Consider the following 10,742-nt stretch of genomic DNA (forward strand, 5'->3'; position numbering starts at 1 on the left):
GTCTGCCTGTGTGTACTTTGGTACGTTTGTGTCTGTGTGAGTACCTGCATGTGTGTTTGTGTCTGCATACGATCGAGTGTATATGTGTCTGTGTCTATGTGTATGCCAGTGTCTGTCTTTATCTGTGTGTGTGTGAGTGTGTGAGTGTATATGTGTGTGTGTGTGTGTGTGTGTGTATGTGTGTGTGTGTGTGTGTGTGTCTATGTGTATGTTCGTGTATATCTGTGTGTGTGTGTGTGTGTGTGTGTGTGTGTGTGTGTGTTCTTGTCGTCTGTGTTGTAAGATGGTTGTGTGGTGCAGACTTTGGTTTCAAATGTCTCATTTGATGTTGCTAAATGGTGCCATGATCTGTTGTTCTTCTCTGTCTGCCTACACTGATATTTTGGGCAGCAGTGGGGTATTGTCTGAAGAGTTGTCATCGTGTCTTTTTATAACAGAGGTTCGTGTTCCCTCAAAGCCAAAAAAAGACCAAAGCGAAACAAAAATGTCTGTTGGAACTGTTAGTTCTATCTTCTATCGTCTCTTCATATTCGAAAAGCTGCTGTGAAATGACCACTTTGAGTGCTCTGTTGTGTGTGTGTGTGTGTGTGTGTGTGTGTGTGTGTATGTGTGTGTGTGTGTGTGTGTGTGTGTGTGTGTTTGAGTGCTCTGTTGCCAACACATATAGTCATTCTGTATCTCTTCCTCACTCTAGCTCAGTGAGTCTCCCTTGTTCAAAGCTTTTTGTGAGTTGACTACTTTAGTGACATATTGCGAAAGCTACCACCCAACCTTTTCTGTTTTTCCTTCTGCCTCTGCCTCTGCTTCTGTCTTTATCATGATGCGTTAAAGCTAGGTTAGGTGTGTAAGGTAAGGTTAGTGTGTGTTGGCCTTTGGTGCCAGTGGGCCATAATTTCATTGATGAGCAATGAGCAATGAGCAATGAGCAAAGCAACGAGCACAGAGCACAGAGCAGGAGCACAGAGCACAGAGCATAGAGCACAGAGCAGAGAGCAGAGAGCACAGAGCACAGAGCACAGAGCACAGAGCACAGAGCAGGAGAGCCGAGCACAGAGCAGAGAGCACAGAGCACAGAGCAGGAGCACAGAGCAGGAGCACAGAGCACAGAGCACAGAGCACAGAGCACAGAGCACAGAGCACAGAGCACAGAGCACAGAGCACAGAGCACAGAGCAGAGAGCACAGAGCACAGAGCAGAGAGCACAGAGCACAGAGCAGAGAGCAGAGAGCACAGAGCAGAGAGCACAGAGCAGAGCACAGAGCACAGAGCACAGAGCACAGAGCACAGAGCAGAGCAGCAGGGACACAGAGCACAGAGCAGCAGGAGCACAGAGCACAGAGCAGAGCAGCAGGAGAGCAGAGCACAGAGCACAGAGCACAGAACAGAGAGCACAGAGCACAGAGCACAGAACAGAGAGCACAGAGCACAGAGCACAGAGCACAGAGCACAGAGCAGGGCAGCAGGAGAGCAGAGCACAGAGCACAGAGCACAGAGCACAGAGCACAGAGCACAGAGCACAGAACAGAGAGCACAGAGCACAGAGCACAGGGCACAGAGCACAGAGCACAGAGCACAGAGCACAGAGCACAGAGCAGAGCACAGAGCAGAGAGCACAGGGCACAGAGCACAGAGCACAGATCACAGTCTATAGCGCATGAACTGTGTGTGTGGGAGCATTGCGCATCCACGTTTGTGCTCAGGATCTTACTCATAGTATTAAGTTAGCAAAATGATTTTACCAAAGTTATTAATTTACTACGGACTTTGCTCGTCAGTGAAATTAGGGCCAAGAGTGTCCACTCCCACGGATGCACCCGCATACACAAGATGAAACACAAAACACGCACACACAAACACAAAACAAGTCCCTCACTCCACGCAGTACCACTGCCACTCACTCTTTGACATGAGGATGGGCCATGTGGTTCTGGGGAGGGCAGCAGGTGTGTGTGTGTGTGTGTGTGCGAGGGGGGGGGGGAGGTGGTGGGCGTCATGGAGGGTGGGCAGAAGGGCACAGAAAGGGAGAGAGAGATTGAGAAAACAGAGGAGCAATAGAAAAGAGAAAGAGTAAAAGAGAGAGAAAGAGGGAGTAAGAGAGAGAGAGAGAGAGTGAGAGAGAGAGGGAGAGAGAGAGAGGGAGCGAGAGAGGGAGAAAGAGAGAGAGAGAGGGAGAGTGAGAGAGAGAAGAGAGAGAGCGAGGCTTTCCCCAGCAGAGGAGTGGATTCCCTGGCGGCACGCTGCTGAGTAATTAGGCTGGCCTCCTGAATGTCAGCAACAGCTTGTTTATTCTCATTATTTTATCATTTTAAAAACCCTCTAGGTGACGAGACACGCCATATAATTACTGTTATTAGCATACTAATTGGACGTCAAAATAGGCCAAGTTACAAGGTAGCCAACTGCAACAGTTTCACATTAATCAAGAGCCGTGCCACGGCCTGGCCATTGTTGCCGACGGCGACTAATTGGGGGCCGTTGCGGGGCCTCTCTACCTGGCCTCGAGGTGGGCGGATAAGAAAGGGGTATAAAGGGGTGCCGCTTTTAATTTCGGGGTGTGTTTGTGTCTCCCCTGTCGTCTTTAAAGGGATAGGTGAGGTGAGGCTGGCTTCACTGCACGGACGAGACGAGCTCCCGTTCAGATAGGGTTAGTGTGTGTGTGTGTGTGTGTGTGTGTGTGTGTGTGTGTGTGTGTGTGTGTGTGTGTGTGTGTGTGTGTGTGTCTGTGTGTGTGTGTGTGTGTGTGTGTGTGTGTGTGTGTGTGTGTGTGTGTGTGTGTGTGTGTGTGTGTGTGTGTGTGTGTGTGTGTGTGTGTTCAGATAGGGAGATGATATCACTGCTGCTGGGGTGAAGTCATGGCAGGGTGAGCCATAAATCTAATTGCAGCGTGCGGCGCACACGCACGTGAGTGTGTGTGTGTGTGTGTGTGTGTGTGTGTGTGTGTGTGTGTGTGTGTGTGCATGTATGTGTGTGTGTGTGAGTGTGTGTGTGTGTGTGTGTGTGTGTGTGTGTGTTTATGTGTGTGTGTGTGTGTGTGTGTGTGTGTGTGTGTGTGTGTGTGTGTGTGTGTGTGTGTGTGTGTGTGTGTGTGTGTGTGTGTGTGTGTGTGTGAGCATATACACTAGCATGTGTACATTACCTCAGCATCCCAGATGAGACTTGAAAGGGAAATGCTGGTAAGAGAGAGAGAAAGAGGGAGGGAGGGCGAGACAGAAAGAGAGAGAGGAAGGGAGGGAGGGAGAGAGAAAGAGAGGGAGGAAGGCTGTCTCTGCATGATGGTGGGGACGTTTCAGATGGAAGGACACCCGCCGTCTTGCCCTGTGAGGCTCTCTCCTTTTCTGTCTCTCTTTCTCTCTCTCTCTCTTTCTCTCTGTCCTTCTCTCCCTCCCTCTTGTCCTCCCTCCCTTAGTCACCCACTCTGACTGTCAGAGACATTACAAAGAGAGACGCTCTTGGGGTTGGCTGGAGTGTGATCCAATGGGCACAGGGTTGCCGATAGGAAACTGATAGTGCTGGCTTTGTCAGTGCTGGATGGTGGCCATAGACTGCTCTCTCTCTCTTTCTCTCTTTCTCTCTCTCTCTCTCTCTCTCTCTCTCTCTCTCTCTCTTTCTCTCTTTCTCTCTTTCCTTTTCTCCCGTCTTTCTCTCTCTCTCTCTTTCTCTCTTTCCTTTTCTCCCGTCTTTCTCTCTCTCTCTCTCTTTCTCTCTTTCCTTTTCTCCCGTCTTTCTCTCTCTCTCTCTCTGTCTTTTTTATGAAAACACATCTCCCTCCCTCCATTCATCCATTTGCATATGAAAGCCCAGGGCAGAGCAGGCAGGGCAGGCCTCACTGGTCTCAATGGAGCAAACTTAAGACAGTGTCAACACACAGACGAGGGCAAAACAAAGAGGGGATTTTTTTTTCTCCCTCTCTCTCTCTCTCTCTCTCTCCCTCTCTTCTTCTCTCTTTCTTTTCTTTTACACAACCCCCCCTACCCCCCCCCCGCCCCCCAACATCGCCCACCCCACTCCATCCCATCAGCCTCTCCTCCTTCTCTCTCTCACTTCTCGCTTGTCCCATTGTCTGTTCCCTGTCAGGCCACGGTCTTATCTCTCTCTCCCTCCCTCGCTCTCTCCCTCTCTCCTTCTCTCCTTCTCTCTGTCTCTCTCTCATCCATCTCTCTCTCCATCCTAGCTTCAGTCGCACTGAAAGGGAAAGAAAGGCCCCTCTGCGGTATTGTTCCCCCGCCCCCCGCGTGATTGACAGGTGGGGGCAGCCATGGGGACCATTAGCCCCGGCCCGATGTGGCTCTGATTGTGCACACACACACACACGTGCTCCTCCCTGCTCCGCTACGCACCAAGAATGTGCCACGCTGGCTCGGATGAGTCACGTCTTCAACCGCTCCGCTGTTTCCCCTCGCCGCCTCCGGTCCGCCTCCGGCCCGCCTCTGGCCCGCCTCTGGCCCGCCTCCGCTCCAGTACAAACAGTGATCATTGGCTGTAGCGGGCGCTTTTGTTGAGTGTCTGATTGCTTTGATTTTCTTTCTCGAAAATGCCTGTTTCAGGTGCTAATTTGTATTGATGGGGGTGGACCTCCCTCCCTATAGTTAAATATATATATTTAACATATATATATGTATATATGTCCAACTGGATCAGCGTGAAGAGCTGGTGACACCCCCTGGTATACTATACATATATATAGTGTATACAGTATAAGTGTTCTGTATACTATACACATATATATATATATACGTGTGTGTGTTAAATATATATATATATATAGTATACGGAACACTTTTCTGATGCTGTTGGCTAGGCTGTTAAGCAGGATGATTCTGATCTGGGGACAGTGATTAGACCCACATCAATGAAAATGAGCAGCCATGCCAAGCATCTAACCATACACACACACACACACACACACACACACACACACACACACACACACACACACACACACACACACACACTCTCACACACACACACACACACACACACTCTCACACACACACACACACACACACACTCACACACACACACACACACACACACACACACACACACACACACACACACACTCTCACACACACACACACACACACACACACACACACACACACACACACACACACACACACACACACACACACACACACACACACTCTCACACACACACACACACACACACACACACACACACACACACACACACACACACACACTCTCACACACACACACACACACACACACTCTCACACACACACACACACACACACACACACTCTCACACACACACACACACACACTCTCACACACACTCTCTCACACACACACACACACACACACACACACACACACACACACACACACACACACACACACTCTCACACACACACACACACACACACTCTCACACACACACACACACACACACACACACACACACACTCTCACACACACACACACACACTCTCACACACACTCTCACACACACACACACACACACACACACACACACACACACACACACACACTCTCACACACACTCTCACACACACACACACACACACTCTCACACACACACACACACACACACACACACACACACTCACACACACACACACACACACACACACACACACACACACACACACACACACACACACACACACACACACACACACACACACACACTCTCACACACACACACACGCACACACACACACGCCAAATCAACCAGGGCTGTCATCAGCTCTTCACCCTGATCCAGTTGGACATGAGAGGGCCTGTTTGGCATTCTAGTTACAGTAAGGGTGTCTGCACTGTATCAAACAGCCACCATAGGCTTTGCCCACTCAAAAAGCCAGCTGGAAGCAGAAACAGCCAGCATTCTTTGTGGACTAGTCTTACAGTTACGAGGACCTCTGCAACTCTGTATTCAAGTGACCTGAAATGGCACGCCATACCAATCTCTCTACGTAACAGGTGAGCCAAATTAGGGGGTCAATTCTCCCCTCTCGTATCTGGAGATCATGAGGAAAAGATATTCGGTGTAAAAAAGGCACGCCTTACCTTGAGGAGATGGTGGACAGTTTACAGGCCCAGAGCAGGGACATGACTACGAAGTAAGGAGATCTATTAGTGTCATATCAAACAAATAAGGCCTTTTATGAGTGAAATTTTACTCTTAAGTAGTCACTTAACCGAATATTTTCGACTCAATTTAGTGTCGGCAACCACCAAGAACAGAAATAACAACTAGATGATCAACAGTTTTTTTCATAGTTCACTTTAAAGGTGAATGACTTCATATTCCAGTTAACAGTGGAGTAAGTGATTTTTGTTGTCAAAATATGAAAATTCTTTTACTGACTGAAAATGACTTTTACTGATGATGTAACTTGTATGGAATGAGTACAGTTTACAAAGTGTTCCCCAATATTACTGACTGTGCTCTGTTTGTTTCTCTGGCTCTGCCCTTTCTATTGGATTTGTTTACATGTCTGGACCGTATAGATTATACATAAAAAAACTCAAAAAAGGATATGCACGCAGAAATACAGAAACAATTGTCAACTTATACCATATTTTCAGGAGGTGTATGTTATTGATTGGGAATGGGGGAGGGAAACCAGGCGAGGCAATGGCAAATGTTGGAGAGAAGACGACTTGGTTTGCAGCCTCAACCCACAAACTGGCTGATATATTTCATTATTGTAGGTCTAGAATCGTTTAATGTTTGTCACAATGAAATAAAACACTGTCTGCTTCTTTAAGCACACACCACACCGAATATTTTCGACTCAATTTTGTGTCGGCAACCACCAAGAACAGAAATAACAACTAGAATTGATCCACAAATTTTTTCATAGTTCATTTTGAAGGTCATTAAATTACTTCACAATGAAATAAAACACTGAGGGCCTGATTTACTAATATGCGAGCGCTTCTTAATCTGCGTTCGCAAATTAACGCACGGTGTTTTTGCGCATTTTACTTGGTATTTATCAAGCCAGATCTGCGCTGGGCAAACTGTGCTTACTCCGCCCTTTAAAGAGCCTGATTTACTAAGATTGATTTGCGAACGCATCTTTGCCAGGCGCACATTAACGCACGGTGAATCCCCGCATTTTCCGTGATATTTATCAAGCCAGATACGCGCTGGGCAATCATTATTTAGCGCACCGTTAAAAGACTGGAGAACTTGCCAACAAGTTACTGCCACCATGGAGATTCGAGGAAGAAAAAACTAAGTTTCAGCGAATAGATAGCGAATAGATAGCGAGATAGATATATTGGTTCACGTTCGCTCAATCACTGAACCTGATTCAATGGGTTATATTGTTGTTTTGCCCGCCATCATCTACAGCGAGATGTTTAAAAGAACACGATTATAAAGAATATGCTATTGGTGGCATTAATGCATAAACTGTCTATTATAACAATATATATGTGTACATGGCGAGATTAATACCTTCTACAAGGGACATGGGTTCACTACAATATATCCCCACTGAAACAAATACATTTACCAAGTAGACAGGCCTCTCCAAAATCACCGTTGCTCAATCATGGATAAATGGCACTATTCCGAAAGATAAAACTGTCATGGACAGACCACTTCCACGTAAGTAATGGTCATGTTGGCATCACATATGACCTGGACATTCATTGAATATGTGTGCTTTCTGTTTCGGTAAACGTGTTCGCGGATTGAAGGTGGGACTGTTTGCATGTGGGTGCGATCAATTTCTCCAATTACGTTCGGAAAGTTTAATTTCATATATATGAATATATGAATTATACGAGTTGAAACAAATATTTCTGTTCGCTGTCTCTGTCTATGTCTTTGCCTTGCTGCTGCCATATCAACGTTTTCAGACTCAGCGGAAATGCGCTTCGTTAAGACGTGCTTTTATGAGGCGGAGAATTAGCCTGCAAATCAGAGATGTGCGCTCGCCGGGCAGTTTAGTAAATACCACGCAGTTCATCATTAGGCGCACTCCTCCCATTAAATAGCGCTACACGCCTACGTTACCACCCACGTTTCCGAACCATCCCACCTGTTTGCAGGTACACACCCTCAAAGCGTTAATATGCGCTGCGCCAGCTTAGTAAATACCGTTTTTCGTTACGACCGCTATTTTACGCCAGAAAATGGGCGCAATCCTGTTAGTAAATCAGGCCCTGACTGTTTCTTTAAACACACTACTCTGTGACATGAGACATCCATGGTGTTTTAACCCTGGAGGTTCTTAGGAAAGAAGCTGTCCTGTATGAAAGAACTGTGGCACATCACAAACCAAGGGTAATCTTGCCAGAGTAACAGGCATTCTAAAATCCCAACTGGTGTGTGTGTGTGTGTGTGTGTGTGCGTGCGTGTGCGTGTGCGTGTGCGTGTGCGTGTGCGTGTGCGTGCGCGTGCGCGTGTGTATGGTTAGATGCTTGGCATGGACCCCCGAGTTTCGCTGGATAACAGGGGGTCCAGGTTCACTCGGCGGCACCACAAATACTTGTGCTTCTGAGGCAGGCATGTGGAAACATAAGAGACCCCCTTTAGTGAGTTGGCGTGAGCAAAGCCCACCTGTGAGATCTGAATGTGTGTGTGTGTGTGTGTGTGTGTGTGTGTGTGTGTGTGTGTGTGGAGCTGTGCTGGCTGAGCTGAGATGTGTTGTTTTCTGTGAGATGAGGGGGCTGTGAGCTGTAGAGAGAGAGGGAGAAGGGGGGAGAGAGAGAGAGAGTGGGAGAGAGAGAGAGAGAGGGAGAAGGGGTGAGATAAAGAGAGTGGGAGAGAGAGAGAGAGCTGACAGAAACATCAAAGGCTCTAAAAAATCCTGTCTACCCGGCAGTACTTGGGTAGTGTGTGTGCATGTGTGTGTGTGTGTGTGTTTGGATGCGTGTGTGTGTGTTTGGATGTGTGTTTGTGTGTTTGTGTTTGTGTGTGTGTGTGTGTGTGTGTGTGTGTGTGTGTGTTTGGATGCGTTTGTGTGTGTGTTAACTGGAAGTGGGAGAGGCTGCGTTTCATGTGTAGTGGAGGCAGAGTGAGGTGAGGATCTAAGTTCCTGTGGAGTGGTGGTGTGTGTGTGTGTGTGTGTGTGTGTGCGCGTGTGTGTGTGCGTGTGTGCGTGTGCGTGTGCGTGTGTGTGTGTGTGTGCGTGTGCGTGTACGTGTGCGTGTGCGTGTGTGTGTGTGTGTGTGTGTGCGTGTGCGTGTACGTGTGCATGTGTGTGTGTGTGTGTGTGCGTGTGTGTGTGTGTGTGTGTGTGTGTGTGTGTGTGTGTGTGTGCCCAGCTGAAGCTGAATCAAAGAGGGGTCATCCCCAGTTGTTTGTGTTTAGCAATAGGGAGGGGTGACACCTCCCCCCAAACCCCCCCAACCACATACACACATGCACACACTGTCATACACAGGTGTCTTCCTTCCTTTCCACAACACACACACACACACACACACACACACACACACACACACACACACACACACACACACACACACACACACACACACACACACACACACACACACACACACACACACATACACACACACACACACACACACACACCCACACACACACACACACACAGCATGACAGTGAAGCACACAGAGATATCTCACTCTCCATCACACTCTGAGCTGTGTTCTCTGCAGGGGCGGGCGGCGGCCTTGATATCGATGAACAGATGGATCGGCTTTTCCTCGCAAGGGTTCCTCCTCTATTACCATGTTCCTGCTCAGAGAACAGGTGTGTGTGTGTGTGTGTGTGTGTGTGTGTGTCATGTTCCTGCTCAGAGAACAGGACTCATAGCAGCTCTGTCTGATTTCATTTCATACACAATGTGTCTTTCACAGAAAAAAAAAAGATGTCTTGTCCAAACGGCTTAGGAGAGATTCAAAGCACGGGCAACTCACAAGGAAAGCAAGTTACATATGAGCTGCAAATGTTGAGTCTGATGTTGTTATTTAAATACAAAATTAGATATTTATACTGTATGTGTATGTTTGTTGTGTGTATATGTTTACACAAGGAAGATTTAATAGTATGATATGAATCTCTTTAATATAAAATAAGCAATTTGATAAGTATCTGAGCCTTCATTCCAATTACCTATCTCAGGATCAACCTAACATCTCAGTGATTGCGGAAGTTGTACTGCAAGAAAACCTGTTCTATGAACTTTTTTTTTTTTCAAGTTGACTACGCCATCACAGTATGGTAAAAGTACATGTTTACATGGCCTGGACATTTAGTCCAAGGTGTTTGCCTTTGTCTTTCTTAAGAAAGTTCTGTTGCCAGGCAACTATACACTAGTAATATACTAGTACAGTTTGTTTGCCAGCTATTTCATGATATATGCGTAACTGGATTCAGAAAAGTCAGGTAGTCAGTATTAATGTCTACTGTACCTATGTGTCGATATCATAAAGATCATACCATACATCCAGTGTTTATTTCACTGGTTTGGGCATCTGAGCTAGGGAAAATAGCTAACTAGGCAGCTAGCCTTTTTCAAACACTTCTCTATGACTTTTCAATGTGTAAGTGTGCTAGCACAAAAATAGCTAACTAGGCAGCTAGCCTTTTTCAAACACTTCTCTATGACTTTTCAATGTGTAAGTGTGCTAGCACAAAAATAGCTAGCTAGGCAGCTAGCCTTTTTCAAACACTTCTCTATGACTTTTCAATGTGTAAGTGTGCTAGCACAAATGATAAGGTTGTAAGCAGGAGCCTGGAGTATCTGTGTCATTTTTTTTCTCTC

The sequence above is a fragment of the Sprattus sprattus genome (assembly GCF_963457725.1).
Source record: "Sprattus sprattus genome assembly, chromosome: 6".
Lineage (NCBI taxonomy): Eukaryota > Metazoa > Chordata > Actinopteri > Clupeiformes > Clupeidae > Sprattus > Sprattus sprattus.